The following is an 8,650-nucleotide window of genomic DNA, read 5'->3' on the forward strand; positions in this document are numbered from 1 at the left end:
ATGTATTTTAGTATCTCGTGATATATTGTTTAGGTATATTTTGAGAATATTACCGTAATATTTTGCTTTTACTTAAAATGGATAGCGGGCATCTCACAGTCCACACTCAACTGTAGCTTTCTTATTTGTTCTTTACTTAATTAAATATTTTACTTAATTAAATATAAAGTCGGATTTTGTAGTTTTGTTGTGTATGTAGAGTGTACTACCAAAAAAAAATATTCCTTTACCGTATATTTATTTCAAGAGCTGGGCCACTTTTCCATAAATTTTGAGTCCGCTGAATTCTTTGCAGATTTAAAATTTGTATTTGAACTAATTTTATGTGCCAGCTGCGTGAAATTGCAGTGTGAAAGTGTGTGTGCATGTAATGCGTTGTAATTTCACATGAGTGTTTTGTGTATTGTGAATGGGTGGGTGGGTGGTTGGGTCGTTGGTCGTTTGTAGTGTGCGTATTACACTTACACGCATCACAGTGCTGGAATAAAACCTATTTAGATGACGAATCACAGAAATTTGGCCTCATCAATGTTTGTTCTCGAATCACAACTCAACTTTAGCCAGCTTTGGCACGGTGACACACACACACACACTTCCCTACTCCTCCTCCCCGCCTCGCTTTGCACAAGGGCCATTGCACGCACACGCATCAACGTTGTTGGCATCGACACGTTCGGAGTGAAACCGACTCAGACTACGACTTTGACTATATTACATTACACGATTGCTGTTGTTGTTGTTGTACTATACTCAACGCACACACAGCGTGTGTGTCAAAAAATTTGCAATTTCTTGTTCTTTTCTCGTCATCGTCTCTCATTTTTTGCAATCACAGCCACAAAGCTGTCAGAACACATTGTCATCATCAGCAGTCACAGCAGCAGTCAGCGCAGCCAGAAGACCAGCGACAAATCCCCAACTCCAACCCTCAACCCCCCCATTATTGCCCATCCACAGCCACCTGGTCATAGGCTTGTGTATTGCGTTTACATGCCAAACCCAAGCCCAAACCCAAGCCCAAGCCAAAAAAAAAGCGGCATACATGTGTCCGTAATCGAGCCTAGCCCAGCGAATATAGTGTAATAAAGGGAAACTGAAATGCGCAACTACCCAATTTCCCATTCTCCCCTTTTCCCCCCTTTCCCTTCATTTATGCACCCAACTTCGTCATCTCGACGTCTTCTTGGCTGGATTAGCGAATTCCGTTGGCATTTTTTACGCACTCCACGAAGCAAAACAGCGTTTGGACACCTTGTCGTAGACCAGAGACGATAGACCAGCCTGCGCCCTTGGCTGGGGGGTTGAGCTCTCTTTCTCTGCTCTCTGGTCTCTGCTCGCAACATGTGCGACGACGACGACGATGGCGACGTCGACGTCGACGGCAAAAACAATCACGAGCAGATTTATCGCATTCATATTCAGCTTGATGCGATATGTGACCGAAAAGCGAAAAAATGAAACGATGTCAGACGCTGGGCAAATGTGAAGAATGAATAGGCGTGGCACTGTCTAGGGTGGCCTCCTTGGGAGCGGGGCGGGGGCTGCTGTGCGGTCGAGTTACTTCCTGGTGGCTAAAAATTTTTTAAAGAATCGCATGCGTATGTGTGTCAAGACCGCAAAATGGGATTACATTACTCAAAGAAATTTATTTTGACAGAACTAATATTTTTCCACAGATCCCTCCAACTACACACACACCCCCTGTTACTCCCTCTGATGTGTGTTGTGTTGCGGTGCTTTTGGGTTGGAGATTGCGGTTTTTGCGCCTCAATGAAATTTGCGGGTTTGGAGCAGCACTTGGACGTTGAGTTTGATTGAGCATCAGCCCTCAAGAAAGATTGAAACTCGACCCTGAATAGTAACCAGAAAACTGCAATCGAACAGAGTAACTTTATTACAATTATTATAAAAATGCAATCGCAGTTCTCTAATTGTTCTTGAAATTGTGCCAAAATAAAGAAATTTTAAGTATTCTATATGTGATTTAATCGGTACCTTAACAGCACATCTCGATGCAATCTCTTATCGAATAAATAACAAAAAAAAGAACGTATGAAACTTTAATTAAACTGTAAAATAAATCCCTTTGGTTTATTGAACTTATTTTTGAGCTCGCAGCTCTTAAAGCGCTGCTTAAGCAAATGATCTCAATTGATGGGGCATATTATTCGGCATCGACTCTAATGTTGGCTGGCTGCTATGACCAAAACTCTGACCAAGGCTATCAGTTATGCTTAAACAACATTATCCTGCTCCGCTTTGGGTGTGCCAGAGTGTGTGTGTGTGTGTGTGTGTGTGTGTGTGTGTCAGCGAAAGGATTCTGTGAGGCAGATCGAAATGGCAGCCAATTTCCGCGTCTTGACTTGATAAACGCCAATGTCTGAGCTGGAACTGAAGCTGAGGCAACGCAGTCGGAGCCAGAGACAAAGGTGGGGAAAGGGACGGGAGGGATGGGAGGTAAAGGGAAGGGGGGCTGAAGTTGGGGCTCTGCACGTGGGGGATTGAGAGTATTGTGTGCATGCTTATGCCCAAATACCCAACGCATACACACACACAGTGAAACAGACTTGTGTTTGTATATGTGTATGAGTGTGTGTACGTGTGTGTGACAGTCAGATCCTTGTGCGTTGTCCATGGCGTCTCTGGCATAGTCAAGGAAACGATTTTGTCAGCCCAGTTTTTATTATTATTTGCATTGCGACTGCGTGTGGTCGTCTGTGTGTGTGTCCTTGTGCAGGTCTTTCATGCTTTATTTTTCACAGCACAACTTTTCTTTGATGCAATATGTACAAACGACCCAGGACCAACGGCCAACAACAGTAACAGCAACAGCAATAGCAACAGCAACAACAAGCGAACGGCTAGCTGGCAAAAAGGACGCGAAGCAAAGCCAAAGCCAAAGGATGTCGTTCTCGGCTCGACCCTCACGTACGAACTTTTGCCATAACAACATCTGTGGCCATTACGATGCGAGAGCATGTGAAACACACACACTCATACACACACGTACGCCCATTTAAACATAGGACACATACACAAGTCGCTGGCGGTGTTTGGTCCTTTTGGACATTCGTAGCAACATTTGCTACCTTGCGAGGCCAATCCTCAAGCCAAAACGCAGCAACTAGAACACAACTCTCGAGCCCAGTTACCCTCTCCCCTCTCCTCTCTCCCCTGCCTCCTGCCCCCTCGACCACCACCAACGCCGCCATTGCCATCAAAGGGCTTTCAATGGCAGACGCAGACGCAGACATTGGGCTTTCGCTCGACCGACGGTCCAACAGTCCAACAGTGCGACACTCCCCCTTCTTCCTTCTTCTGCTCCTTGCCTTTCTCCCATCCCTTTGCTATGTTGCCGTGAGCTGTGGCCCGTGTCCGTTTGCCACACGACGGACACGACAGCAGCAATGGCGATGCTCGTAGTATTTGCCTTTGCCTTTGCCTTTGCCTTTGCTGTGTGCCTTGTGCCTTGTGTCGTATGCCACATGCCACATGCCACATCACATCCCTCCCTCTCTCACTCACCCGCCCGGTCAACTGCGGCACTTGGTGGGCGTTCGGTTTGTACACGGGGTTGATTTTTCGCCATTATTGTAACAATTTTGATCAATGGCCCTATTTGGTCCGCTGTCCGCCAAACGAGTCCAATACCCGAGACCAATACCAAACCCACATCGCAACCCAACTAAAGCCATCCCAAAAACTCCCCAGCCTCAAGCCTAAGCTTTGCGCTGCTTTGCTCCAGTAGCGACTCCAAACCCAATCGAACCCAATGCCTCGTCGCTCTCATATTCATTCGCATGTTTTGCCATTTTTTTTTTTTTTTGGGTATCGTCCTTTGTCCTTTTTTGGTTGTGTTGCTGCTTTTGCTTTTGCCACACACTCTCGCCTGTGGGCATCATCACTTCTTCAACAGCTTTGACAACGATAAAGTGCAGTTTCATCTGTAAAGATATCAAATTTGTTAAAACTTCATTGGTACTTGAATAATAATATTCTTTAAATATAATAAGAAATGCTAAAAATGAGTAAGTAAGAAGACAAAAACGCTAATCTTGAATAAGAAAAAAAATACTTGATATTTCTTAACTTTTTACTATTAATCTTAATTTCATTATTCACATTTATCTACAAATTTCATTTATTGTTGGGTCATTTTTGTTATGAAACAAAATGTTTTAAAATGAATACATAACAAAAGAACGAAATGCGCATCGTGTAAACTAAAGATATCATTAAAATCCTAGATAAATCTTAATTTCTTTTGCTATCTTATTAGTCCATTGTGTATTCTTGATTATTATTAAACTTTTTGAATTTCTTATTATCTCATTGTGTATTTATATTATACATTGCACACATTTTTGATTAAGTATTCAAACTAAATCACTAAAATAAAATTGATTGCTCAGAATGAAAAATTAGAGAAATCAAAAAATCGAATAAATAGTAAATATTATTGAGTAAACCAATGAATAGGAAATATAATTGTATTTGAATTGATTGACAATTAGTTTCAAATATAGGACAAACTCATACGGAGAAAGGCAATCACAATTTTTGGTGAAGCTGCAAATTTGATTGTTAACCACAACTTTTAGTTAAATTATTTATTAATGTTTACGACTTATATATTTTATAGGGCATCAGGCAGTGTCATATATCGCATCGGAAACTTTATTTGTTTTTCTTTTTTTCATGTTTATTTTATTATTTATTTTTGCCGCGTTTGCTGCTTTTTTCCTCGACGCGTGACTGTTATTATTTGTGCTTTGGCCTTATGACCACACACACACACAAACACACACGCACACACACAGATACACACCCTCCTCGGTCTGCCCCTTGTGTTATCCCCTGTGCTGTTGGGCACCCGCACATATGTGCGACCACAGGCCATGACAACATTTCGGGCTAATCGAAGTTAACCCTTGGCTGGCTTTGACAATTTTTTATGCATGGCTCCCATTTGCCATTCAATTCGATTCGATTCCTTTTCGATTTCTGCTGTTGCTGTTGTTGTTCTTGTTGTTGCTGTTGTCCATTAAATTTACGACACAAAACGCAGTCGGGCAAACAAACAAACAAACAAACAAATCGACACATAGACAAACAAACAAACAGAAAGGCAAACATTTTTATAAAGTCGCCGCCGTCGTCTCCTTCTCCCTCTCCTCCTCCTGCTGACGATGCCAATGAGAGAATGGCACAAGGACTTTCTCCGCCCCAATTGGGGAACTGGTTACTTGAGACTGAGACTGCGATACTCCGGCAATCGGCAGTTGGCAGTTGGCAGTCGCCACACAGTGGGTACAAGGACACATGTTTGCGGACATTTATGCAAAGTTTTCATTGTGGGTTGCCGCCTTCGTCTTCGTCTTCGTTTGCGTTTCTGCCTTTGAATTGCGAATTCGAATTCGGAATGAGGAGTGGGGAATTGGCATGGAGAATGGGCAATGAGATTTAGCTTGGCTATTGCCATCAGCTTGGGTCCATCTTGTGCTCTGGACTTGCCACATATGTACATACATATGTACATAGAATAAATAGTAAATGTACTCAGAACTTATGTATAGACTCCACATAGTTGGGCACAGCAAGAATCCCGCTGGAATGCACAAAGAGACAAATGATGTGGTCAGAAATTCGCAAAGAGAGTACGAAGAAAGATTCGATAATGTTCACATTTCTACTCCTTAATCAAATATGCACAATTCAGTTTGTTTGTTGTTCAATCCACTTCATTTACTTCATATGGGAAAAAAATGAATATATATATTTAATATTGAGTGTAAACAAAATATGTTAAGCACCCTCAATTCTAATAAGTATTACTAGGAAATCATTCACTTAAACTAACATAATTTGAGCGCGTTTTTTCATAAGTGTTGTATTTTTATAAGTAATAATAATATTAATAATAATAATAATAAAAATAATAATAATAATAATAATAATAAATAATAATATAATAATAATAATAATAATAATAATAATAATAATAATACTAATAGTAATAATAATAATAATAATAATAATAATAATAATAATATAATAATATATATATAATATATAATAATATATATATAATAATAATAATATATATATATATATATATATAATATATATATATATATATATATATATATATATATATATATATATATATATATATATATATATATATATATATATATATATATATATATATATATATATATATATATATATATATATATATATATATATATATAATTATCAAAATAATTTAAAGAAAATATCAAAAGCCTCAAATGTGGCTGGTTGATAGTATCTCTGGCTTAGAATATAATAAAATTGTCAAGTTAATTGAGTGTCATCTGATAGTTTTCTCACCTAGACACTGAGCTTGAGTGGTTGATAAATCACTCGGCAACTGAGATGTAACCAGCATGCATATGCTGCTGTCGCAGCCAACTGTCAAGTGGTCACAAGGATCACAAGGATCTGGATTGGGATCGCAATCGGTATGAGGATGAGCTCACGAAGCAGATGTTGCCAACCAACCAAGCAACCAGCATAATTCTTTCTGTACACACAATGCTACTATATAATATTACCGAGCTGCGCGGACAAGGTGTAAATTAAATGAATTCAAATGTGGTCGCTAAAAAGAGTGAGCGATAGAGCGAGATAGAACGAGAAAAAGAGAGAGAGAGAGGCCACTTCAGTTGGAATACAAGAGAAGAAGAATCAGTGGAAGGTTTGCATATTGTGTATAGGGAAAACACGCAGATGTCCTTAAATGCGACTTTTTTATCAAACACAGACACACACACACAAAGTACTCACTCTTACATGTGTGTGTGTGTGTGTGGAGTAGGCCTATAGGCAAGTCCTGTTCCTGTGTTGTCCTGTCTGTGCGTTTACCTTTTATTTTCAAATTATATGAAAAATTTGTAAGCGCTCGCGATCTCATATGACGAAACGGGACATGCAAACTACAAAGGACCAAACAGCAACAACAACAACAAAGGATGTCTGCATGTGTGTGTGTGTGTGTGTGTGTGTGTGAGTGCCGCCAGATTGCCGCTAGCTACGAGCGTGGTATGGAATACTCTTCACATGGAGAGAGCACGAAAAAAAAAGTGCACACAAAATCGACGCCGCGTCGTTGTATCTCTCTTTGGCGTGTGTCCCGTGTCCCGTGTCCTGCGTCCCGTGAGCCATGTTGTCCTGTGCGTATTCCTCCTCCGTTCAAACTCTTTTTCCTCTTTCATTTCTTTTTTCATTTTTTTTTCTTTTTTTGCATATCACATGCCACAGCGAGCGAGTGTGAGAGGGGTTCACGAGGAGGGGGTTGAATCATCATTTGAATAATTCGACATTTGCGGCTGCCTGGACGCGTCCTGTCTCTCTGCCTGCCTGCCTGCCTTCTGGCTTGCCTCTCCTCCTCCAGTTTGTTATCCTGGTCGAGTCGTCTACCTTTCCACCTTTTTTTTTGTGTTGCAGCTTTCCACGCGCCAGCCGCGCATCGAATGACGAAAATTTTCGTAATAAATAAATAATCCTTTCCGTGTGGAAAAACTATGCCAGATCCACGTGTGTGTGTGTGTGAGTGCGCGCTGTTGAGCGGGAAAATTTGCTCGCAATTTGAAATTATGCTATGCTGGAAAAAAGGAGGCCATGCAAATGCAAAGCCCGCATGTGGCAACAGCATGTATGTGTGTATGTCTGTTGCTGTTGCTGTTGCCGTTGCCGTGTGGCAAGGGACAGTCACTGGGGTAGGGGCAGGGGCATCGGGGAGTGGGGGACAGGGGCGGACCTCAGCGGATTTTGCAACATCAAAGCAACACCTGGCCAACGCACACTCGCAATCGAAACGAAACGAAACGAATCGAAATCGAACTCAATTCGATTCATATACTTGCCACAACACAACTTTAAACGATGCCAAATTGAATATTCAAACGAGTCGATGGCAAAACGAATCGTGATGGAGAAGAACTTCGAGATGAAACAGACGGAAAATATCTGCCAGAAGTGCTGGAAATATAAATGAAAATCGTAGACGAAGAACAATTGTATTACTAAGCACAAAAGCTCATCAAAAACAATTAGAAATTCAGATTCCGATTTCCATTAAATAATGAAATCAATGTTTTATATTTAATTATTATCGAAAACAATTCCATCTGAATTGCGATGCATCAAATTGAGTTTTGGAAATTTTTATCTTTTTCGTAAATTGAATATGGAATGTTTTTTTTCTGCTTGCTTTAAAGATAGAAAATATGTGCTAAGCAAGTGCTAGAGGTAGAAAATTGTAGACAAATTATAAGACAAAAGCTTAGAAGTTAAGTATATCAAAAACAATAAGAAATTCAGATTCCGATTTCTATTAAATAATGAAATCAATGTTTTATATTTGATTATTATCAGAGACTACAGACAATATTTCCATCTCAATTAAGTTTTATTTGTTTATTTCAAAATTTTTTTTTGAATAAAATATACATTTTGATTCTCCTAATTTTTGTTTCAGTTTACTTTGAAACTGAATAAGATGTGCTGAGCAATCTCTAAAAGTATACAAGAAAATTGTAGTCAAAATAAAAGGCAAATGCTAAAAAGAAGAGCTTCTATAAAAACAATAAAGAACCCAAATTCT

This window comes from Drosophila nasuta, chromosome X, assembly GCF_023558535.2.
Source record: "Drosophila nasuta strain 15112-1781.00 chromosome X, ASM2355853v1, whole genome shotgun sequence".
Lineage (NCBI taxonomy): Eukaryota > Metazoa > Arthropoda > Insecta > Diptera > Drosophilidae > Drosophila > Drosophila nasuta.